At 39.6% G+C, this 25,420-nt stretch overlaps 1 pseudogene; it reads left to right on the top strand.

Moving 5' to 3' along the window:
* The first annotated feature begins 3,407 nt into the window (after positions 1-3,407).
* LOC149212978 (polygalacturonate 4-alpha-galacturonosyltransferase-like) overlaps positions 3,408-25,420 on the top strand; it is a 40,474-nt pseudogene continuing 18,461 nt past the window's right edge.

Below are 25,420 nucleotides of genomic sequence, written 5' to 3'. Positions count from 1 at the left end.
TTTTCCATACATAATGTCTCTTTTTCATAAATTAAATGGACAACCTTCTTTCCTTAATTCTCCATGAGAAACCATCCTTCCAAGAGGCATTAAGACCATTTCTAGACAAGTAAGGCCACCTACTAAGTCATAGATTCGAAATCCAATGACTCTGCTATGAGCTCAGCAAGATTTAGTACGTCTTACTCTTCTCTAAATTCTCCAACAAATCAATGTACAAATGAATTGGAATTGGGGGCAAGAAGCCCTTTCATAGGAAAAACTCTAGTTTTTTTTGGCCATTAAGAGTAAATGGTAGCTCAGTTTGACAAACTGTTAGCACTGTTGGAATTCTCTCACCGATCTCTACAATGGGTCTCTATGTTTCTCGTAATTTGAAACTTCGCCACAAAGCCATTTTTTCCATGAGGTCTCACTTTGGCACATTAAATCAAATATCTTAATATGAGTCACATGTACTCTCGTACCACTTTTCCTTTGAACTTTTAGAATTATGAGTCACTGTCACAAGTAATCACTATTTACTCATTCTATTATGGCGCGCTGGAAGCCTTTCCCATTTGGAAGCATCATATAGTCACCTTTCTTCAAAGCATTAGAGATGAGTCACCCCTACATCCATGGAGTCTGTTCAAAGTCCCATTGAGTCCTGTTGCAATATATTGTCCATCTCTGTGTCACATTCATCCCATTTTACTTATATTTGACCTCCATCTATCCTCATGTGCCTTTGAAAATCCTTTGTCTGAGTAATTGACCATCCTTTATGAAATTTTGTCAATCACTACGATGTCAACATTGCATGTTATGCTCTAACAAGGTAAATCATAACTCCACGAGTCCTCATATATTCCAATTATCATCCCCAATGTTAGTCTTTATTAGCCATAATACTATGATCCTCGTGCCTTTTTTGAGGATTCATAATTGCCTAAACTCTGGTGGGACTGCTTTTGTTAACATCAACACATTTATTCCAGGAGAGTAGTTTAGAGGATGGTGTACCTTGGTTTCATCTTTCATCCTTTCTTGGTGCCTCTAATCAAGCAAAGTGAATCATTATTTCCCTTTTACTTGGTTTTTTCTCGCATGCTAAAATTAAACTCATTATCGCATGATCAAGAAAAATACACCTGGTGGTTTAGTGATCTAGCAGATTTTCCTAGATTTTCTGAGGTGTGTGTGAGATGTTCTGGACCTCATGAGGGGATGTCACTTCAGGTAGCCCTCACATACCTAGATGTTAGAAAATTATGATCTAGCCTCAGAAGAAGTTATTTTTATTTGAATGGCTTTGTTTCTGCCGATTGCATAACTCACAACATGAACCTCTATCTAAAATGGTCCATTGAGATATTTAAATACCTCTCCTATTCACCAGGGCTTCTTTGGTTGTGATCACCCCCCCCCCCCACAAACTTCACCACACCAACGTGGGGGAATTATGTCTCATGTCCTCAAATCAACATACTTAATTGTATCAATCCTGGCCACTGTATTCGAGGAAATTATGTATATGGGGATCATTATCTCATTGTATCATTTTTTGCCCAATTGATGCCAGCATATCATGTATCATGTACTATGTACCTCAGACCTAGATTGTTAGGCACACCATTATCATTTGTACTCGATTATTTCATAGGTATGGCTATATCTCCCCCGCCTTATTGAGATCTTGTACTCATCAATAAAGGAAACTTTTATCTCACAGGTAGGTTTCACACCCTCCAACTTCACTCCTTCATGTTACTTGAGTGATCTCTCTATCTCTCCCTATCACTTCCCTTCAGTGTTTTGCGAAAGTGAAGCTACAACATATTTCCATCATACGATGTGCTCCTCAAACACTTATGTTGGGCAACAATCTGTTATCACCCAAAAAATGATCACCTAGTCATGTATTACTAGGTTAATCAAAATGCACCATGTAGGATAGCTTTTTACATATTAAAACCTTCTTTTACCTTAGGCAATAATTTAGTGAACCAATTTCTTAAAGTATGTTGTTGCATTCTAGACTACTACATGGAAGGGAATTTTAAGACAATTTTTTAAGACAAAATAAATCTTTTGTCTTAAAATTTTCAATATGATGCACTAGTAAAAAAGGTAAAGGATTAGGGGTTCGTCTTTATGATATTGATGGTTTCTTCACGAAGTAGAGTGATCAAGGTTGACAACAACTAATGGGATTTAGGGTGATGGAGGCTGAAAACAAAGGTGTGTGTCGTGAGAGGATTGATGGAGGCACTTTCGAAGAATGTTAATGGGTGGTAACATAGTTGGAGTACTTTTCAGGGTCTCCATCGATTGTGTTCTAATATGTGTGTTTCTACCGTTTTATTTATTTTGAACGCTACTTATATACATTGGTTGTTGTTATTAGAAAATTTTTGTGCTAGATTGGCAACATGGATTAGATTCACTTGAAGGATTGTTGAAAAATGTGGCAAGAAATTCTCAATTTGATTTTGTGTTTGATTAAATTGAGAAAATTTGAATTTCCACATCAGCAGACAACTTGGATGCAATTAGCTTGTATGACATTGTTTGTGTCACCCATTTTACTCAATCAATTCGAGTTGGAGGAGTTAGAGTTCAATTAAGCATGTGTGATTTCTAATTTGTAGCAGTTAAAGTCAGTTATCTCAAGTTTTTTTCAGTTAAACTAGGCCTAACTGTTGGAGGAACTAGCGGAAGGCTAGTTGTGCAGTGAGACTTCAGTAAAATGAAATGATCATCTAGTTAAGTGATCAATCATCCCATAATTGCTAGTGCATGCAAAAAATTCGAGTTCCCTAGCTATGGTGGAGATTCCAAGGTAGTTTAATATTAGTTGTAGACTAGTCTTGAGCGTACAAGTGTTGCATGCAATCACATGATCAACCTTAGGAATTGTGCAATCCATTTTGGAAAAAACCCAAATAATAGGGGACTAATTTCTCAAGGAATTGTACAAGGAAATAGGGGCTCAAGCAAAGGTAGAAATTGACAAAGTTTGGGTTTGAGCTTCTTAGTGAGCGGAGGGATAGGTTATTCACTTAAGGGTTGTGCATAGTTAAGTAAATCAATTGTAATACATCTATATTCATAAGATTGATGTAAGAAGGCATTGGAGTTATTAGAAGATTGATTTCCCCACGAAAAATATTGTGTGCATGTATTTTATTTCTTATTGCATGTCTGAATTTTTTGTTCTAAATTGTGAATTAACTTTCGTAGAGTAGTAGAGTAGGTCGATGTCTTATGATTTTGAAAAAACTTCATGATGAGTTGCAAATCTACACCATAATTTCTACATCGTATCATAGCAGGATTCACATTAGAGCATGAATTTCGAATTTGTTTCTTAGGAGGTTCGAATTTGCAGGTCAGTGTAGCAAGATCTCTTAGGAACTAAAAATATGACCTTCAACGGGTTGAGGCTAGAGTATTCCTTGGAAGGCAACTCTAATTTCATTGAATACACGGATCGCATGGAGGAGGTATTCGATGACAATGGATTGCTAGAATACATCAACAGAGATGTTACAAAACTAGCAGAATCGGATGCCCAAAACCTTGCTCAGTCGAAGAAAGTTGTAGTCAAGGTGTGGATAATAATATTGGAGGGAGTATGAGACCACATTGTCAGCAATATCCATGGGAAAGAAAATCCTTATGGAATGTGGTAGGAATTCACAAATCTATTCTAGAATAGTAGTGACCACAAAAAGTTGGTGCTCAAGGATAAACTTTGAAATATCAAGATGTAGAAGAATGACATTACCCTGCAATATCTGAGGAGGTTCACACAAGTTCATGATGAGCTTGCAGGAGTTGGTGTTACTCTTTCAAAGGATGATTTGGTAAGAATATCCCTTCTGGGCCTTCCAAAGAGTTGGCATACCTATCAAGATTAAGTGAATGGGAGGGAGAAACTACCAAATTGGGAACACTTATGGTACAATTTGGTACAAGAGGAAATAAGGTAGAATACTGGAGATGGGACCTCATCCAAGCGCAAGGATGAAGAAAAATTTGCATTTGTTGGAAAGGGAGAGAAGGGAAAAGGGGAAAAAATCTGAAACCAAACCAGAATCCAACCAAGGGAGAAAGAAGAAAGATTTGTCAAAAATTAAATCCTTCCATTATCACGAATACGAGCACTATGCCACGAAGTGCCCATAGAAAGAGGCAAGTGAGAAGACCTTAGGAGGAGCAGTGGGTGAAGCCTTGGATTCATAGTTCAACCTTGACATTACCCTTATCGCTGCATGTCCATCATAGTGATGGGGAGCCTATGGTACTAGGACTCAGGTGCATTGTTCCACATGTCAGGGTGTAGAGATTTTTCAGTGACTTGAAGGAGAAAGATCTCCATATGTACATCAAGCTATGGGATGACAAAAGGTACAACATGACCAGTATTGGTACAATCAACTTTCAGAGGGAGTCAGGCTCCCCTCTTAGGCTCAAGGATGACATGTTTGTTGTAGGCCTAAAGAAAAATCTCATCTTTGTTGCCATTTTGGAAGACTGTGGTTATGACGTGATCTTCAACAAAGGAAAAACATTCCTAAGACACATAGCCACGAGACAGGTGTAGAATCTATATTAGTTAGATGTGGAAGATTGTGTTTCATTAAAAACTAACGAACAGAAAGTGCAGGGCCATGATGTAGGTGAACTTTAGCACATAAGCTTTGGCCATTTGCATCATGGCACCTCGAATACTATACAACAAATATACACTAGCCTCCCTAAAGGAGCACTTGAGCAGGAGGATGTATGCAAAGGATGTACCTTGGGGAAGTTCATAAAATCTGAATTTCATGATCGGGACAATAAAGCACACGTAGTCCAAGAAAGGATCCACTTTTATGTCTGTGGACCTTTCTTTATAGCCTCCACTGCCCGACACAATTATTTTGTCCTTTTCATTGATGACTTATCACATAAGTGTTAGATCTCTTCATGCGGAAGAAACATGGGACATTCCCCAAGTTCATAGAATTCAAGGCACTATTTGAGAAAGAAACCAACAAGAAGGTGAAGGCTCTCTAGAGCAATAATGAAGGTGAGTATGTGTTGAATGAATTTAAAAATTTATGTGTGAAAGAAGGTGTTCGACGAGAGTTGACAACACCCCACAACCCACATCAGACTGGGGTGGTTGAGAGAAATATACATAGCATTTTTGGAGCAACAAGGGTGATGTTGCATGACCAAGGCCTACCTCTGCATTTGTGGGTTGAGGCATGCAATACAACAATTTGTTTGCAGAACTGAAGTTCTCATCAGATTGTTGCCATGATATTACACTGGAGGAGGCTTTCTCGGGAAGAAAGAAAGATGTCTCGCACTTCAAGATTTTTGGAGCCCCTGTTTACTACCATGTCTCCAAAGAATCAAGGAAGAAGCTTTAGTCAACAACAAGATTCGGGGTATTTGTGGGTTACACAAAAACTCCCCATAACTAACATGTGTACTTTCCATCACTCATAATGATAGTTATGTGAAGGGATGCAAATTTTGATGAGGAGAAATCGATGTTGTGCTCTCTTGAGAGGGAGCTTTAGATGCCACCAAAAGATGAGATTTTAGCTCAAAAAGAGGAACCTCAAGAAGTTGTAGAGAAACCAAAAATTTTGGAGCAGAGAGTGGAGACATTCACTAAAGCAAAACTTCTAGAGAAGGCAGAAAAAGAACTAAGGAAGTTGATAGACTTGTGCAGGATGCAAGGGAGAATGTGGGATATCCTTCAAATTTTCGTAAGCAAAGGAGGTCTCCTAAGAGGTACATTGGTGACATGGCTCTTATGACTGAGCTTATAGAGATTGATCCATCCTATTTTGAGGAAGAAATAGAGAAACATGTATGGGTTGATGCAATGGAGGAATATGAATCCATTGCAAAGAACCGTGTTTGGGAAAAGATCCCAAGAACAACATATAAATCAATAGTGGGTTTGAGATGGATCTTCAAGGTGAAGCAGGCAACAAATGGAAGAATAGGGAAGTATAAGGCCAGATTTGTGGCCAAGGGGTACTCTCAAGTTGAGGGAATTGACTATGAGGAGACATTTTCTCTTGTAGTAACGTACTCATCGATTAGATCGATTCTTCGTCTTGCTACACAGATGGGGTTGAATATCCACCAGATGGGTGTAAAAAAAACATTTCTGAATGGGGTTATTAAGGAGGAGGTGTACATAGAGTAACAAAAAGGTTTTGAGACATTTCATCAAGATTCTCATGTGTGCAAACTCAAGTGAGCACTGTATGATCTTAAGCAAGCACCTCGTGCTTGGTACACCAAGATCAATAATTATCTCACCGGTTTGGGCTTCACCATAAGTGAAACAGATGTAAACTTCATCACGTATGGATAGAAGGTAAATTTCTTATTATTGTCTTATATGTTGATAATTTTATTTTAACTAGTGATGAGACGTTGATCATATCTTGCACAGAGGACCTTGCAAGGGCATTTTAAATGAAGGACAAGGGTCTCATGCACTACTTTCTCGATTTGGAAGTATGACAAGCTGATGGGTAATTATTTCAAGGTAAATATGAAAATAAGATAGTGCAGAGATTCTGCATGGAGAGTTGTAAACCCATGGAAACACCTCTAACGAACAACTAGAGGAAGGAGGATGCCACTTTAGGTGAAGTGGATGCTACCATTTATCGACAACTAGTGGGTCCACTCATGTATCTTGTGAACACATGACCAAATATGTGATGTGCATCCAATGAGCTAAGACACGCTATGGTTAGGTCAAGCAAACTATTTTGGAAGGCAACTAAGCATGTTTTACGACACCTCACAGGTACTACCGAGTTTGGGCTATGGTATAGACAAGCAGAGGGAGTGAAGTTGTGCAGCTTCACAGATGCAGGTTGGGCACGAAGTCCATTAGAATGAAAGAGTACATCAAGTGTAATTTTTAGTGTTGGGTTTATAGTTGTTTCTTGGTAGGACAGGAAGCAAAGATCTGTGGTGCTCAGCTAGATAGAAGCATAATACATGGCTTCAAGTCAGGAAACATGTGAGGCGATATGGATGAGAAAGATACTTGTTGTACTATTTGGTCAGATAATGGATCCAATTGTGATAATTAGAGTCGCATCAATCTCTCTGAGAATCTTATATTTCATGATCAATCCAAGCATATAGATATCCAATATCACCATTTACGACACTGTGTCTAGAGGCAGATGATGTTGCTACACTCCATTCTGATAGAGGAGTAAGATGTTGACATTTTGACAACATCTTTGTCAAGAGGGAAGTTCAAATTCCTTAGGTGCAGGATAGGGGTCATTGATAATCCCTTTATTGCAAAGAGGGAGTCTTAAAAAATGTAGCAAGAAATTCTCAATTTTATTTTTCCTTGATTAAATTGAGAAAAATTGAATTTCCACATCAACAGACCGCTTGGATGCAGTTAACTTGTGTGACATGGCTTATGTCACCTGGTTTACAGTAAATTCGAGTTGGGGGAGTTATTGTTCAGTTAAGCATGTGTGACTGTCAATTTGTAGAAATCAAAGTCAATTATCTCAAGTTATTTTCAGTTAAACTAGTTCCAACTGTTTGAGGAACTAGTGGAAGGCCAATTGTGCAGTGGGACTTTAGTCAAACTCAGTGATCATCCAGTTAACTAATCAATCAACCCAAAATAGCTAATGCATGGAGAATTCGAGTTCCCCAGCTGTGGTGGAGATTCCAAGGAATCGTAACATCAACTGTAGACTAGCATTGAGTGTACAGGTGTTGCATACAGTTAGATGATCAACCTTGGGAATTTCGCAATCCATTTTGTAAAAATTCCTAAATAATAGGGGACATGGAAAATTTTAGGGGCTAATGTTCGCCCAGTGGGCTAATTTTCCATGATTTTTCCACAAAAAAGATTCGCCAATTTCCAATTTTATAAAAAACGATTCGCCCAAATTTTAGAATATAGAATTATTTTACCTTAAAATCGCCAACATTATATAGAGACTATATATAAAATAATTATAAATTTGAATAATTTTACAAATATATCAATAAACATTTATAATTTTCATATTAGGGATTAGTGAGATTCGCCAATGTTTTAAACTTCAAGAAAATTTTCCATCCTTAAAATTTTCCTTGATAGGGGACTAATTTCTCAAGGAATTGCGCAAGGAAATATGGGCTCAAGCAGAGGTAGAAATTTACTAAGTCTAGCTTATAGCTTCTTAGTGAGCAGAGAGACAAGTTATTCACTTGTAGGTTCTGCTCAATTGAGAAAATAAATTGCAATACATTTCTATTGATCATATAAGTGCAAACAGACATTGGGGTTTTTAGCATATTGTTTTCCTTAGGAAAAATTTTGTGTGCATGTGTGTTATTTCTTATTGCATGTATGAAATTTTGGTTCTAAATTGTGAATTAACTTCTGGAGAGTAGTAGAGTAGGCTTGTGTCTTATGATTTTGATTAAAACTTCATGAGTAGTTGCAATTCTACGCCATAATTTCTGCAAGGATGGTGGAGGAGAATTACAGAATATTCATTAGTAGACAATATGCCTACTTCAAAATATCTATGATAACTTTTGCGAGAAGAAGACGTTGAGAATAAAAGATTGGATTTTCGAAGAATTAGTCACAAAATTCACAAGGGCGGTAATTTTGGTTGCAGGTGTGGAGGTAGATGGATTAAATGTAATTTTGGATGCATGTGTGTAGGTAGACAAGTCACACTTACTCCTTTGATTTTTGTCGATGATGTGTTGCTATTTGGTAGATTCACCTCTTTTGATCGGTCTTTGGACTCCTTATGAATAATATTAAATCTCATATGATTTATTTTTACCCAAATGAGGCATTGGTACTGGAGATTTATCATATTTTTGGTGTTATCTCCACTGCATTGGATGCATATTTTAAATATCTTAGATTTATGCTCCAACCCAATTGTTATGGAATTAAGGGTTGGAGCTGAATTATAAAGAAAATCCACTATATACTTTTATCATGGGCACACAAGAGGCTCTCCCTAGGAGGCAAGTTGACTCTAGTTGGAGCAGTCCTTCAGAGCATCTCTGTATAATGGCTTCATAGTTTCGCTCTGCCGAAGAATATCGGTAAATGTATCTTTCCGGCTTCATCTTGGTAGTGTAACATAAACTATAGACTAGCCTTGAGTGTACAGGTGTTGAATACAATCACATGATCAACCTTGGGAATTTCGCAATCCATTTTGTAAAAATTCCTAAATAATAGGGGCCTAATTTCTTAAGGAATTACGCAAGGAAATATGGGCTCAAGCGGAGGTGTAAATTTACTAAGTCTGGCTTAAAGCTTCTTAGTGAGCAGAGAGTTAGGTTATTCACTTGAGGTTGTGCTCAGTTGAGAAAATAAATTGCTATACATTTCTATTGATCATATTAGTGCAAACAGACATTGGGGTTTTTAGCATATTGTTTTCCTTAGGAAAATTTTTGTGTGCATGTATGTTATTTCTTATTGCATGTATGAAATTTTGGTTCTAAATTGTGAATTAACTTCTAGAAAGTAGTAGAGTAGGCTTGTGTCTTATGTTTTTTAGTAAAACTTCATGAGTAGTTGCAACTCGACACCATAATTTCTATAAGGATGGTGGAGGTAAATTACAGAATATTCCTTAGCAGACAATATGCCTACTTCAAAATATCTATGAAAACTTTTGTGAGAAGAAGATGTCGAGGATAAAAGATTGGACTTTCGAAGAATTAGTCACAAAATTTACAACGGTGGTAATTTTGGTTGCAGGTGTGGAGGTAGATGGATTAAATGTAATTTTGGCTGCATGTGTGTAGGTAGACAAATCACAGTTACTACTTTGATTTTTGTCGATGATGTGTTACTATTCGGTAGATTGACCCCTTTTGATCAGTCTTTGGACTCCTTATGAATAATACTAAATCCCATATGATTTATTCTTACCTAGATGATGCATTGGTACTGGAGATTTATCATATTTTTGGTGTTATCTCCACTGCATTGGATGCAGATTTTAAATATCTTAGATTTATGCTCCAACCTAATTGTTATGGAATTAAGGATTGGAGTGGAATTATAGAGAAAATGCACTGTATACTTTTATCATGGGCACACAAGAGGCTCTCCCTAGGAGGCAAGTTGACTCTAGTTCGAGCAGTCCTTCAGAGCATCTCTATATATTGGCTTCATACTTTTGCTATGCCTAAGAATATCAATAAGTGTACCTTTCCGACTTCATCATGGCATGGGAAAATTTGTGTCATAAAGGATAGAGTGGGCCTGGTTGTTGTTTACTCTGTATGGAGGCGATGGATGACCAGAATCAATTTGGAATGGTGTATTTAATATGTTCCATTTATAGGCAGATTAGAACTACTCTTTTGTGGTTTATTGTATTTGGCACTAGATTATTGAATATAAAACATTTGGACCACTTCCAATATACATTGGGGGTGTTATCACTTAGGTTGTCCATGAAGGTTAAGAAAGGGATACGGCCGAGGTAACCACAAACCAACTTTGGACTGCAGGTTCTAGCCAACCTGCAATCAGAGAGGGCTCTCTCTTTTAGATTTAACTTTGTTTGAAAGGATTTTAGGCTAGGTCTTGGGTTCAGGGGGTTCTTTGTTTTGTTTTGGTGGGAAAATTGATTTTTCAGGTAGAGAGGCAGTGCACAGTCTAAGGGTTTCGAACCATTGGGCGTGGAGTCGAGGAGATGAAATTTGTTAAGTTTCCTTAATAATAGTGAGGGAAAATGGAGCAAGATAGCTGCATTTGAAACAATTTCTCAGGTTTTATGGATGGAAAGAGATGCTAAGTGATGAGAGGCAGTTAAGAATCTCTTAGTCGACTTAACAGAGGAGGTAACACAGCACTACCTAGGGGCAGTTAAGAATCCCTAGATAATTGGCAAACACAGGTAAATTGGGGTAAACATGAGCTAGGAGGAATTCATATCCATAACCAATTTATCGAGATGAAAACACAGAGAAACAACAGAAATTGAGCATAGAGAGTATTTAAACTAATTCTAGGCTATTCTATCTTTCTTCTATTTAGATGGCGATAAACAAAAAATAGAGGTAAGATGCACTTATTGTTTCAAGCTGCAACACAAGAATTCCATCTTCATATCTTCAAAACATTGATTATCAACAGACAATTTGCTCTCCAAGCTTTTCAACAATCTTTGATTATGGAAAAACTCAGATATACAATGCGAGTCTCTAGTGAACTTCTCAATTGACCAACCCTTAAGACTATACAGAGGGTGGTATATATAGGGCAAAACTTTCTATCTACTGCTTTTATTACATCTTGACCTAATCAAGTCACAAGAATAACTTATTGACCTAACTCTATCTGGAATTAAATGCAAAAAATCTCTTGAGCGGCGCTGAGGGTCGCTGTATCAGAAATAGATAAATGATGTGGTCCTTGATGGCTTGCTGTAGTGTCCTCTGAAGTAAATATGCATGGTTTCCTGCTCCTCGATGTCTGCCTGCATTTAAAGTTTAAGTTGTGATTTGAGAGCAGGAATGGGATTCAGCTGCTTGATTTGACTTTCTGGGGGGCTCATTAACTCTTAGTTGCTTTGAGCCACTAAAATATCTTTGGCTGATAGTCTTTGGCGTTTTTTCATTTTCTGATACTCTTTGACAAAATCTGGACTGTTGATTTGGCGTCCTGTGGGTCTAATCACTAATGAATGGCCGTTGTTCGGCCTTTGTATCTTCTGAAATGATCTTCTGCTCCTTTTGGTGTGCTCTGTGAAGAAAACGGATCATTTTTGCGCCTTTTCGGGCTTCCTGGGGCCACATGGTGAGAAGATTCCCTGAAGATTCTCCATTTTGGCCCAAAAAATCCTGCGATGAGCGATTTGCGCCTAGGCGCAAATCGCTCATCGCAGGATTTTTTGGGCCAAAATGGAGAATCTTCAAGGAATCTTTAGGGAATCGGTGCAAATCGCTCATCAAAAACTGCCTCAGAATTCGATTCCGGGGCTCTGAAGTGCGACTTTTGTGCCTTTGCGCCCAAAAAAGTGCTGATGACATCAACATGACATCAGCATTATACGGCGGGTGACGTCAACATGATGTCAGCAGGGCGACATGGCGAGATGACGTCAACATGACGTCATCATGTACGGACGATGACGTGGCAGGTACGGTGGAGGGGACACGTGGCAGTGACGTGGCAGGAGGCCACGCAGTTAGGTGACTCATCGGGACTGGGCAGGGGGTGACGTGGGGTATGACTGCGCAGGGGGTGACGTGGGGTATGACGTCACTGGGCAAGGCGGTAAGCAGTATGTGGCGCACCGCTTTTCGGGGGTGGCGTTTCGGAGGGAGGGGCTCCGCCACAGCCCAGCGCCTGACGCGTGGCGGGAGTACGGCTGTAATACCGCCCATCTCCCGGACGCTAAAGGCCGGGCAGTTCGGGGATGGGGCGGCCCACCCACCGTCGATCTGCGGGGCTGTGGATCGGACGGCGGCGGATGCGAAGGGATAGCTTGTTAACGGGTGGGAATATTCCAAGTATATTCCTTTTTTTAATACGCGTGGCGGATGGGTTAAAACTTAGGAAAAACGGGTTTATGTGGGGTTTTTACAGGCGCGGATTAATATTTATGTACAAAACTTTGGGTTTGGGGGCAGGATGTGGGTTTTTTGCAGCGTTAGGGTGAAAATTTACAAGGAAAATGTTGGGAGGAAGGTGAAAAACATGGGTTTTTGGGCTAAGGAAGAGGTTACTAGCTGACCAGATGTCAAACTAGCTCCTTAATGACTCGGATGGGCTAAAAACAGTCCCAGATAGACTGACATTTCATGGACTTATAAAGAATATGGCTATATTTCCAGGGAGGGGTATTTACATAGGGGAGTTTAAATACATGATTTTTAGTAGGGGAATGGGAAAATTGTTAGGGAGCTATATAATAAAGTTAGAAGTTAATATGGAGATGAAAAGAGGGTGCTAAGGTATGAGACCTTAGGCTATTTGGGGAAAAGAAGACTCACAAACACTGAGTGAGCAATCCTTGAGTGAAGGGGATGTTCACCAAGGCACATGTCATGGAAATGATGAAACTGAGAGGCTCAAGCAGATCTTGACCTCTTGGGGGATGTTAGTAAGTGACTTTGGGGTGATGAGAAGAAAGGGGAGGTTAGCGAATCTCCAGCTTGGGTACTTCCTCATGAATACAAAACTGCCTGATAACTGTGATCTGAAAAGAAAAGACATTGTGAGGTACAAAATTGATCACTAATCATGATTCTGCCACATCAAAGCTACCTACCCAGCCTACTGCCCTAACATTTTTTCTTCTTTTTGCTTTGGGTGCACTTAGACTTGTAGACCCAGATTCACAATTTTTCTTTTGAATTTTCCTATCTAGATCTGCACTTATTTCTGCCAAGGCCCAAATTAAACAGTTGGGTCCCTTTGATTCTCTACCTATCTACAAATCTGCCAAGATTAAACTGTTTGGACAGATGTCATTCTCTATATTCTAAAACAGAAAATTGAAACCTAGGGAGGCCAGGATTAGACTGTCTGTACCTCCCAAAATGAAGAACTCTTCAAAACTGGGACAACTCCACAAAAATGGAATCACAGCAGTGACATTTGAATTGGTACACTTTATTACTTCTTCTCTGGTTTTCGTCTCGAGAAATATGGAACCTTGCTGCAAGAAAGATGACATATTTGGCATGTAAAAATGCCAATCATGAAATATGAAACCTGTTGCAACAGGAGGCTAACAGTGGCTCCACTTAGGGATGGATTTTCCTTGTGAAAAGTCAAGAACAGCAGGTCAGACTTCCTTGATCTCTGTTGTCACCGTAACTGAAAAAATTCTTTGCTCTGGCTGTTAGAAATATGAGACTCTGTGACAAGACAACCTTCTCCTCAAGTGAATTTTTGTGAACTGCTCAGCAACGCCTGCTTTCTTCTGCGTGCTGGATTATTATGTACAATGGTGCCTGAGAATATATCTTTGAAAACATGGATTGCAAATTGATGTACTTCCTTCCGCTTTGGTGTGAAATAAATTGCTCCAATCTTTCCTCTTCTGTTAATCTTTCCTTGCCTGAAAATTGCAGGTGCAAAACAGCTTCTCTTTGGCCCGAGTTGCTGTTTTGACATTGTTACTCTTGCTGCTTTGCTGAGATTGATACAGAGATAGGTCTTTTAAAAACCTGGACAATCAGCACCAGCTGTGTCTCCATGAATTTACTGTTGTTCCTTCAATAATCGGCCTACTTATCAAAATGGATTAAAAATAGTGCTCATATATACACAATATAACTGTACAAAGATATTTACAGAACTTGCATTGTTTTAACGACAAGGATCGTGATAATGTTTCAACATCCTGCCGTTCACAGGACCTTCTTCAACAGTGCTGTCTTCCATAGATCTGAGAAAATAGGTGTTGTTTCCCTGAACAACAGAAATAATAAATGGGCCTTTCCATAGGAAATCAAACTTTGCATGCTTGCCCTTGTCTTCTCTTCTTGAGTCCCACTTCAAAACTTTGTCACCAATACCGAAATTTTCAGCTTTAGCCCTCTTATCAAACATCTTTTTGAGATTTTCTTGTAAGATTTGTGCTCTGTCATAGACTTGTTCTCTGGTTTGCTGAAGATGAATTGTCTGATTAATTCTTCTTTGAATGTCATTTGGTTCAGCCTGAATCTCTTGTAACAGCTTGATGGTGGGAATGCCCAGGGATGAAGGGAATCTAGCCTCCATGCCATATACCAGCTCATAAGGGCTCATTCCAATTGATCTTTTGTTTGAAAGTCTGTGTGCCCATAGGGCATTCACTAGCATTTTGTGCCAGTTTTTCTTGTTTTCTTCTAGCATTTTCTTTATGATGTTGATGAGGCTCTTGTTAGATGATTTGGCCAATCCATTGCCTTGAGGGTAATATGCTGTAGAGTGGCCCAGGGTGATATGAAACTTGTGACAGAATGTGATCATCTTTTTGGACTTAAAGGCAGCAGCATTGTCAGTGATGATTTTCTCAGGGCAGCCAAATCTGGCAAGGTTGTTGCATTCAAGCAATTGGATAATGATGGTATCATTGGCTTGTCTACAGGGAATGGCTTCAACCCATTTGGTGAAATAATCGGTGGCTGTTAGGATCCATTTGTGTTGGCCTGAGGAAGAGGGATGGATTTCTCCAATGAAGTCAAGACCCCATTGTTGGAAAGGTTTTTCTGTGGAGATGGGTTTAAGGGGCATGGGCAACAATTTTCTCTTTCCTTCAAAAATTTGGCATTTGTGGCACGACATGGAAAACTTTTTAACATCCGCAAAAAGAGTGGGCCAGTAGAAACCAGCCCTCAAGATTTTGTCTGATGTGGACTTCCAGTAGAGATGTCCTCCACAATCACCTGCATGGAATTCTTTCATGACATTGTTAGTTTCATGCATGGTTAAACAATTTAACAATATACCTTCATGATTTCTCCAGAATAATGCACCATCAATCACACAAAATCTCAAAGCCTTCATTTTCAAAAATCTCTTCTTTGTCCTGGACAATCTTGGGGGAGCACACAGGTTTAACAATACATAGCAAATGTCAGTGTACCAGAGGCATTGCAAAAATATTTCACTGATCTGTGGAGTCGCCAGCTCCGGTTCATTATCTAGCTGGTTAATATCTAAGGCTTGAAAATGTGTTTCAGACATTAGTTTAGCTAAACCTTGTCCCTTTATCAGCTTGGCTGGTTTTATTTCAATGTCGTATTCGAGGATACTTGCGATCCACTTTCCTCTTTTTCCTTCTAATCCGTCTTGAGTCAGTATGTCCTTTACAGCAGCAAGTGGGACGTAGGCAATCACGTGTGAATACAATATGTACACTCTAAAATCCTTGATGGCCTTGACAAGTGCGTAGGCCTGTTTTTCCATTATCGGGTACTTCAATGGGGCGTCTCTTAAGGCTCGGCTGAAAAAAGCAATTGGCTTTTCAGCTCCCTATTCATCCTTCTGCAGCAGGACAACAGCTATCATATGCTCGGATGCAAACGAAAATATGATAAAATATTTATCGAACTGTGGACTAGTTAGGACAGGGGTTTGAGTTAAGGAAGATTTGATACTCTCAAATGCTTGCTTAGCTTCCAGGGACCATCTTACCTTGGCATCTTTCTTTAACATGTTGCTTAACAGTCTTATTAATTCAGCCAGATTTGGGATGAATCTCCTCAGAAAGTTGATTTTCCCAAGGAATGCTTGTAGCTCTTTTATGTTTCTGGGGTATGGAATTTGGAGGATGGCTTGTATTCTCTCAGGGTCGATTCTGATCCCATCTTTTGATATGATGTGGCCAAGTAATTTTCCTTCTTCAAGGCCAAATAGGGACTTCTTAGGATTCAAGGAAATACCATATTTTCTGCATGTCATGAAAATTTGCCTGAGGTGCTTGAGATGTTCTTCATCAGATTTGGAAAATGGGGTTAAATCATCAAGGTACACAACCAGGAAGTCATGTATTTCTTTGGTGAAAGAAATATCCATTGCTCGTTGAAAAGTAGCACCAGCGTTTATAAGTCTAAATGGCATCTTTACATAATTAAATGTTCCCCAGGGTGTGGTAAAAGCTGTTTTGTCTTGGTCATCTGGGTGAACAAGTATCTGGTTAAAACCTGAAAATCCATCTAATAAAGAGATTCTAGATGATCCCACTACTCTCTGCAATATGTGGTCCATTTTAGGCAATGGATAGTGGTCTTTTAAGGAGACTTGGTTTAAGTTTCTGAGGTCTACACAAAGTCTGATTTCACCTGTCTTTTTTCTTGTGGGAACGAGATTGGACACCCACTCAGAGAATCTGATAGGGGCTATTATGCCTGCTTCCGACATCCTTTTCACTTGTTTTTCAATCAGGGGAAGCAGCACGGGGTTGATTCTTCTCAATTTCTGTTTGAAGGGCTTCTGATTGGGCTTCAATGGGATTGTGTGCTGAATCACTGATGTATCATAGGACTTCAAATCCTCATAGCTCCAAGAAAATACATCTTGAAATTCTTTGAATAAGTCAATGTACTTGGGCTTTTGATCGGGTGGTAGATTTTTGGACAGTTTGATCATTTTTGGATTCTCTGGTGTCCCAATGTTGTGTTCTTCAATTTCCGTGTTTATTGGTTGCAATTTTGGTTTTCTAGGAACGTCATTGGAGTCAAACATGTCTTCTAAAGGGGTGAGGCCAGCGGGCAAAAAATTATCTTTCAAGTCAATGACTTCAACCTCTGTTTTGTCTATTTCTTCTACCTGTGTTTGTTTCAGCTGTTCAATGTTTTCATTGTCAAAAATGGTCCGCTTCAGAATCAGTTTGGCTGTTGCAGTATCTAGAGCTTGCTGACCTTCATTTTTCTGCTATTCAGAATCTGTCATGGCATCTGTGTCAATGTGAATATTCGAAAATTCGTGCGCAAGGGTAAGGAAATTATTGATCTGGGCATCATTCTCGAATACTTGCCAATCTCTGATGTTGTTTGGGATGGTGGGCCTATGTTTTATTTCGGCTGTGAAATGATGGTGTGGGTCAAAAGGGAGTTTACATGTACTTGCAAATGTGGCCAGGCTATGTGCATGAATGTTGTGATTTCTGGAAATCTTGTCAAGCTTAAATTTGGCGAATGACTGGAGTATGTCAGTAGCAGCAGTTCTGTAGGCTCTCATCCTGTTGTCATTGGTAACAAAATTACCTTTCATCTGTTGTATGACTAGATCAGAGTCCCCTAAGATAGACACTTTTACAACACCTAGAGTTTTTAGCAGTTTAAGGCCTAACAGCAGAGCCTCATACTCTGCCATGTTATTTGTGCATTTAAAGTTCAGTCTGTAAGCATGTCCCTCTGCATGATTATTGTGTGTGTTATGAATCCAGACACCTGCCCCTGCTCCTAACTTGTTAACAGAGCCATCAAACTCTAAGAACCATGTGATTTCTTGCTTGTTGACAAAGCTAGGAGTGTTATCCGAATCGGGGTTGGGCAGATTTAAAATTTTTGTTTGGGCATGTTCTTGTAACATGCTGGTTGCATTTACTGTTTTGAAAATTTCTTTATCATGGGTAATCGTTTCTTCACTGATGTGCACTTGTTGTTCTAGAGCCAGTAGTTTACCCTCAGTGGGTAAATTTATTTCATCATTAAATAAAATGAAAGAATCCATATCGGAATGGATCAAATAAATGGGAAAATTTTCAGGCTTGCTTTCACTACTCACTACATATTTCATGAGCGTTTCTCTGTACAGTCTCTTTGGTTGCCCAAAGACTGAAATGGTAGCATAGGAAAGGTCTAGTTGAAGGGATCCTTGAAGCTTCGCTCCCCATGATCTTGACAGGAGCATACCATACTTGGGTGGAATGTCAGCGACCACTACATCCATGAGGATGGTCTTGTTAGGATATTGGACTAAGGAGACGCAGAGGTCTTTGATGAGGCCTAAACATTTCACTTGACTTGAGTCAAATGAGTACAGATCTTTGTATGGTCTTGTAACATCAAGGTTCGGTTTTTCCATCACTGCTTTGGGCATAAGATTGTGTGAAGCCCCTGAGTCAAACATAGCGTTGTGTAAAACTTTGTCATGTATATGCAGACTGATATAAAAGGGTGGGACAGGTCCATAGGTAGATTTTCCATTAAATTCTGGTCCAAACAGCAGCTCAGGGGAATCATCCAAAACATTTACATCATCTTTGTTTTCTGGCATTTGCAATGATATTTGTATTTGCTGCCTATACACATCGTGTTTAGCGAGTTCTGAGAGAGGAGTAGCTATCTTGAGTTTTCCTATTTTTGTCTCCAAATTAAATGGTTTATCCTGTGGAGTCTTAGTATTGGCATTGGCAGCTTTTCCCTTTTCATTTGAATTCTCAGCGACTTGCTCTTGTTTATCAATGCTATGGGAAGTATTTGCTCGTGGTTTGGCAACTTCAGGAGTACTTTTTGATATGCTATTTGAGTTTTGTTTTGAGAAAGGAGGTGGCAAAGGCTGCTCAACAGCAGGCTGCGTGTCTATTATGTCCTCTACATTCACTTGAATTGAGTTTGAGGTAGTCGTATCAACTGGTTGGGTTATGACAGCTCTGTTTTTAATCTTGTTGGGTTGCTTGCTTTCCTTTGTCTTGCTAGGCTCAAAAATATCAATTGTCCTAGTTCTCAGTTTATATTGTTTGTGTACTTCATACACAGCATTATCATAACCCTGTTTGAAATCAAAAGACTCACCAGTTTTAGTTTGAAATTGACTGCAATCATGTTCGTTTTGGTCTTCTTGTGTCATGAAAGTTTGATGCTCACCCTTTAGGTCCATTACATTTATGTGATCATATTCTATAGGCTGACTGGATGTGGATCCTTCTACATAGTTATCTTGAAAAGGGGGTCTGATATCCTAGTCTTGGTTAGACCTACCAGCATTTATGTTCTATGTTTTCCTGAAATTTGGGTTTCTTATGGTGTTGGACTGCTGTCCTTCCCACGACGCCTTTCTCTCAACATGTTCTACTCTTTCCCCTAGTCTTTGCAGGCCATTAATGATAGCATCAAGCTTCTGGTCAAAGGCTGAGGGTTCGTCCTTAAAGGTGGTTCTCTTTTCCATTCTCGCTCTGTTTCTTTTGGTAATTAAGTTAGCTTCTACGGTAACAACAACCTTTTGCGCGTCTTCAAGGGTTGCAGGAGCTCTTTCTTTTAACTGATATGCCACATCTGGGTCAAAACTGTCAGGAAATTTGTACAAGGCCAGATCAGGTGGAGGCCTTAAATTCTGTGGTATCGCGTTATATACATTATTGAATCTTGCACAGTATTCTAAAACGGTCTCTTTCGGACCTCATTTGATTGTATCATATTCAGCTAATATGTGCAAGGGATCTTTCTTTTTCTCCCATCTGTTAGTAAAGGACAGGTAAATCTCGTTAGGAGTAGTTATGGAATTTGCAGCAAGTGATCTGAACCAAGTTCTTACATCACCTGTCAGGCTCTAGACAAAAATTCTCATTCTCACACTGTCATCATCTATTTCATAGTTTTCAAAATAGTCTTGCATCTTTTTGGCATGCTGAATAGCTGTGGAGGGACCAGTGGAATCAAAATATGAAATTTTCGATTGGTAATCTTGAGGTAAAGCCGCACCGTTAGCAGGTAATTGCAGGGGTGCATATCTATTAGCCATATTGGTGGGGATAATAGGAACAACAGGGATTACAGGGACAACAGGAGTAACTCGAACAATAGAAACAACAGTAGTGGTAATGGGGATATGTGTTGTGAACGAAGGTGTGACGGGAGAGCTTTGAGATGTAGATGATAAACTAGGGGAAGCGGGGGTAGACCGGAATAAAACCTTGACAAGAGTTGGAACAGAGCTAGGGTAAGTTGTTTCAGGGCTCAAATTAGCAAAATTTTCCTGTCTTTGTTGCTTCCTAAGGATTTTAGGGATTATGTTAGGGTTTTCAAAAACAACTGGAGGATCTGGGTCTGGGTTTGACCTTGTATATCGCGGATTTTTCTTGGGAGCCAGCTTCCGAACTTGTTTTTTGGGTATATTTTTTGGAATATTTTTGTATTCACAAGGGCCAGATCAGATTTTGGAATGGCTGTGTATATATTAAAACTAGCATGAATATTGACTGAAGCAGATTTTATCTAAACCTGTTAATGTAAGATAAAAACAGTTTCAAAGGCTTCCTGGCTGACATTTAGGCTTCATCTGTAGTTTTAGGAAATATACATCAATTAGAAAATCAATTTCTACAAGGGATTTTGTTCGTGAAACTCTAAAAAATTAACTGAGGATTTCCCTAGCGGAGTCACCATTATGTTATCACTCAGGTTGTCCCCGAAGGTTAAGAAAGGGATACGGCCGAGGTAACCACAAACCAACTTTGAACTGCGGGTTCTAGCCAACCTGCAATCAGAGAGGGCTCTCTCTTTTAGATTTAACTTTGTTTGAAAGGATTTTAGGCTAGGTCTTGGGTTCAGGGGGTTCTTTGTTTTGTTTTGGTGGGAAAATTGATTTTTCAGGTAGAGACGCAGTGCACAATCTAAGGGTTTCGAACCATTGGGCGTGGAGTCGAGGAGATGAATGCTGTTAAGTTTCCTTAATAATAGTGAGGGAAAATGGAGCAAGATAGCTGCATTTGAAACAATTTCTCAGGTTTTATGGATGGAAAGAGATGCTAAGTGATGAGAGCCAGTTAAGAATCTCTCAGTCGACTTAAAAGAGGAGGTAACATAGCGCTACCTAGGGGTAGTTAAGAATCCCTAGATAATTGGTAAACATACGTAAATTGGGGTAAACATGAGCCAGGAGGAATTCATATCCATAACCAATTTATCAAAATGAAAACACAGAGAAACAACAGAAATTGAGCATAGAGAGTATTTAAACTAATTCTAGGCTATTCTATCTTTCTGCTATTTAGATGGCGATAAACAACAAACAGAGGTAAGATGCACTTATTGTTTCAAGCTGCAGCATAGGAATTCCATCTTCATATCTTCAAAACATTGATTATCAACATACAGTTTGCTCTCCAAGCTTTTCAGCAATCTTTGATTATGGAAAAACTCAGATATACAATGCGAGTCTCTAGTGAACTTCTCAATTGACCAACCCTTAAGACTATACAGAGGGTGGTATATATAGGGAAAAACTTTCTATCTACTGCTTTTATTACATCTTGACCTAATCAGGTCACAAGAATAACTTATTTACCTAACTCTATCTGGAATTAAAATGCAAAAAATCTCTTGAGTGGCGCTGAGGGTCACTGTATCAGAAATAGATAAATGATGTGGTCCTTGATGGTTTACTGTAGTGTCCTCTGAAGTAAATATGCATGGGTTCCTGCTCCTCGATGTCTGCCTGCATTTAAAGTTTAAGCTGTGATTTGAGTGCAGGAATGGGCTTCAGCTGATTTGACTTTCTGGTGGGCTCATTAATTCTTAGCTACTTTGAGCCACTAAAATATCTTTGGCTGATACTCTTTGGAATTTTTTCCTTTTCTGATACTCTTTGACAAAATCTAGACTGCCGATCTGGCGTCCTGCAGGTCTAATCACTAATGAATGGCCGTTGTTTGGCCTCTGTATCTTCTGAAATGATCTTCTGCTCCTTTTGGTGTGCTCTGTGAAGAAAACGATCATTTTTGCGCCTTTTCAGGCTTCCTGGGGCCGCATGGTGAGAAGATTCCCTGAAGATTCTCAATTTTGGCCCAAAAAATCCTGCGATGAGCGACTTTTGCGCCTTTGCGCCCAAAAAAGTGCAGATGACGTCAACATGACATCAGCATCGTATGGGGGGTGATGTCAGCATGACTTCAGCAGGGCGACATGGCGAGATGGCATCAGCATAACGTCATCATGTACGGACGATGACATGGAAGGTACGGTGGAGGGGACACGTGGCAGTGACGTGGTAGGAGGCCACGCAGGCAGGTGATTCATCGGGTGACTGGGCAGGGGGTGATGTGGGGTATGACTGCGCAGGGGGTGACGTGGGGTATGACGTCACTAGGCAGGGCGGTAAGAGGTATGTGGCGCACCGCTTTTCGGGGATGGCGATTTCGGAGGGAGGGGCTCCGCCACAGCCGAACGCCTGACGCGTGGTGGGAGTACGGCGGTAATACCGCCCATCTCCCGAACGCTAAAGGCCGGGCAGTTCGGGGATGGGGCGGCCCACCCACCGTCGATCTGCGGGGCTGTGGATCGGACGACTGGCGGCGGATGCGAAGGGATAGCGGGTTAACGGGTGGGAATATTCTAGGTATATTCCTTTTTTTAATACGCGCAGTGGATGGGTTAAAACTTAGGAAAAACGGGTTTATATGGGGTTTTTACAGGCGCGGATTAATATTTATGTACAAAACTTTGGGTTTGGGGGTGGGATGTGGGTTTTTTGCAGCGTTAGGGTGAAAATTTACAAGGAAAATGTTGGGAGGAAGGTGAAAAACATGGGTTTTTGGGCTAAGGAAGAGGTTACTAGCTGACTAGATGTCAAACTAGCTCCTTAATGACTCGGATGGGCTAAAAATAGTCCCAGATAGATTGAGATTTCCCGGACTTATAAAGAATATGGCTATATTGCCAGGGAGGGGTATTTACATAGGGGAGTTTAAATACATGATTTTTAGTAGGGGAATGGGAAAATTGTTAGGGAGCTATATAATAAAGTTAGAAGTTAATATGGGGATGAAAAGAGGGCGCTAAGGTATGAGACCTTAGGTTATTTGGGGAAAAGAATACTCACAAACACTGAGTGAGCAATCCTTGAGTGAAGGGGATGTTCACCAAGGCACATGTCATGGAAATGATGAAACTGAGAGGCTCAAGCAGATCTTGACCTCTTGAGGGATGTTAGTAAGTGACTTTGGGGTGATGAGAAGGAAGGGGAGGTTAGCGAATCTCCAGCTTGGGTACTTCCTCATGAATACAAAACTGCCTGATAACTGTGATCTTGAAAGAAAAGACATTGTGAGGTACAAAATTGATCACTAATCATGATTCTGCCACATCAAAGCTACCTACCCAGCCTATTTCCCTAACATTTTTTCTTCTTTTTGCTTTGGGTGCACTTAGACTTGCAGACCCAGATTCACAATTTTTCTTTTGAATTTTCCTATCTAGATCTGCACTTATTTCTGTCAGGACCTAGATTAAACAGTTGGGTCCCTTTGATTCTCTACCTATCTACAAATCAGCGAAGATTAAATTGTTTGGACAACTATCATTCTCTATATTCTAAAACAGAAAATTGAAATCTAGGGAGGCCAGGATTAGACTGTCTGGACCTCCCAAAATGAAGAACTCTTCAAAACTGGGACAACTCCTCAAAAATGGAATCACATCAGTGACATTTGAATTGGTACACTTTATTACTTCTTCTTTGGTTTTCTTCTCGGGAAATATGGAACCTTGCTGCAAGAAAGATGACATATTTTGCATGTAAAACTGCCAATCATGAAATATGAAACATGTTGCAACAGGAGGCTAACAGCGGGTTCGACCCAAAGAATGCATTACTATCCCAAGCTCCTTTGTTGTGATACATCCACCTAGGTCCTTGTCAAAAAAGTTAAAGGCTTCCCTGAACTTAGACATAACCTTCATCCCATATTCCTTCAGTAGATAAAACCCTTCTCTCATTTTCTGACCATGCCAATCTACCCTCCATCCCATATTCTCTCATGAGCCTTGTGTAAACCACCATTTCATTCAAGGATGGGGATTTTGATGCCTACTCTAACCATATTTGTTAGATACTTTCCCCCTTTTCTTGCTTATGGTTTCTTGAGTTGGCATCCTCTAAATATTCCCTACTCTCCTTAAATTATTTGAAAGGTATCCTTTGTCTAGTAACCCCATTTTACCAGAGATCCTTGACATGTCCCTTGAAATTTTGATTCGACCCCATGAACTATTTTATGCCAGTGAGTCGAAAGCTTTAGATTTCTTTTCTGCATATTCATTCATGACCAAACACTATACCACTAGTTCTAAGAATCTTGTGGTTACTATCACCACAATAAATGTATATTGTATTTTAGAGGAGATAAGAATTGTATATTGCCCTTTGGGACACTCCAAAAATATTTTGATACACCCTATTTGTCTAACACTCTAGTATACTTTATGACCTTAATTCCCGTTCCACGTTCATCCATGTGGATGCAATTTATGATGTTCTAGGACAACCTAATGTCCTTGTCAACTCCCTCTCATCTTCCTTGTCATGTTTTCTAGGACTTGTGTATCCAACAAGAAATTTGGGAGATGAATGACATCAAGGTAGAAAATCAAGGGGTTTTCAAGTCATTTATTTAGGGTTCCCACTAGCATAGTCCCAGCATATGATTCACCCAATCCCTAAATTAGGGTTTAGTGCTATTTCAATTAATTATAAAGGGTCAAGGAAGGATTTTGACTTCAATATCAAACCATCAACCATATCCTCAACATTTGTCCCATCAACCATATCGTCAACATATCGAACCAAAAATCAAGAAGACAACTGAGGTGAAGCATGGGAATCTTCTCTCACCCACGTTGTTCAGGATATATATCAATCTATGAATGCCTCTACACTCTACCAATTGTGCATCAATAAAAATTTTGTTTGCCCCATTGTCCACCAAGATGGATACACATTGTCCCAACATTGTGCCTCTGATTGCCAAAATTGTAAAATTGGGATTTTCCATGTCAAAATTTTAATTCAAGACTGACCACGCATTGGAAGGCCAGTAACACAATATTAGGACATAAAAATTGTATAATTGACCCAATATCAAATACAATACATACATTGAGTTTTGTCTCATAAGGTATCTAGATGATAATTGAGCAAGTTCACACAAAGAGAGAAAGGCAATGT

The sequence above is a fragment of the Pinus tabuliformis genome, chromosome 1_1 (assembly GCF_031772625.1).
Source record: "Pinus tabuliformis cultivar Carrire ecotype Pingquan chromosome 1_1, CPIR1, whole genome shotgun sequence".
Taxonomy (NCBI): Eukaryota; Viridiplantae; Streptophyta; class Pinopsida; order Pinales; family Pinaceae; genus Pinus; species Pinus tabuliformis.
This window is presented reverse-complemented; position numbering and strand designations above follow the sequence as displayed.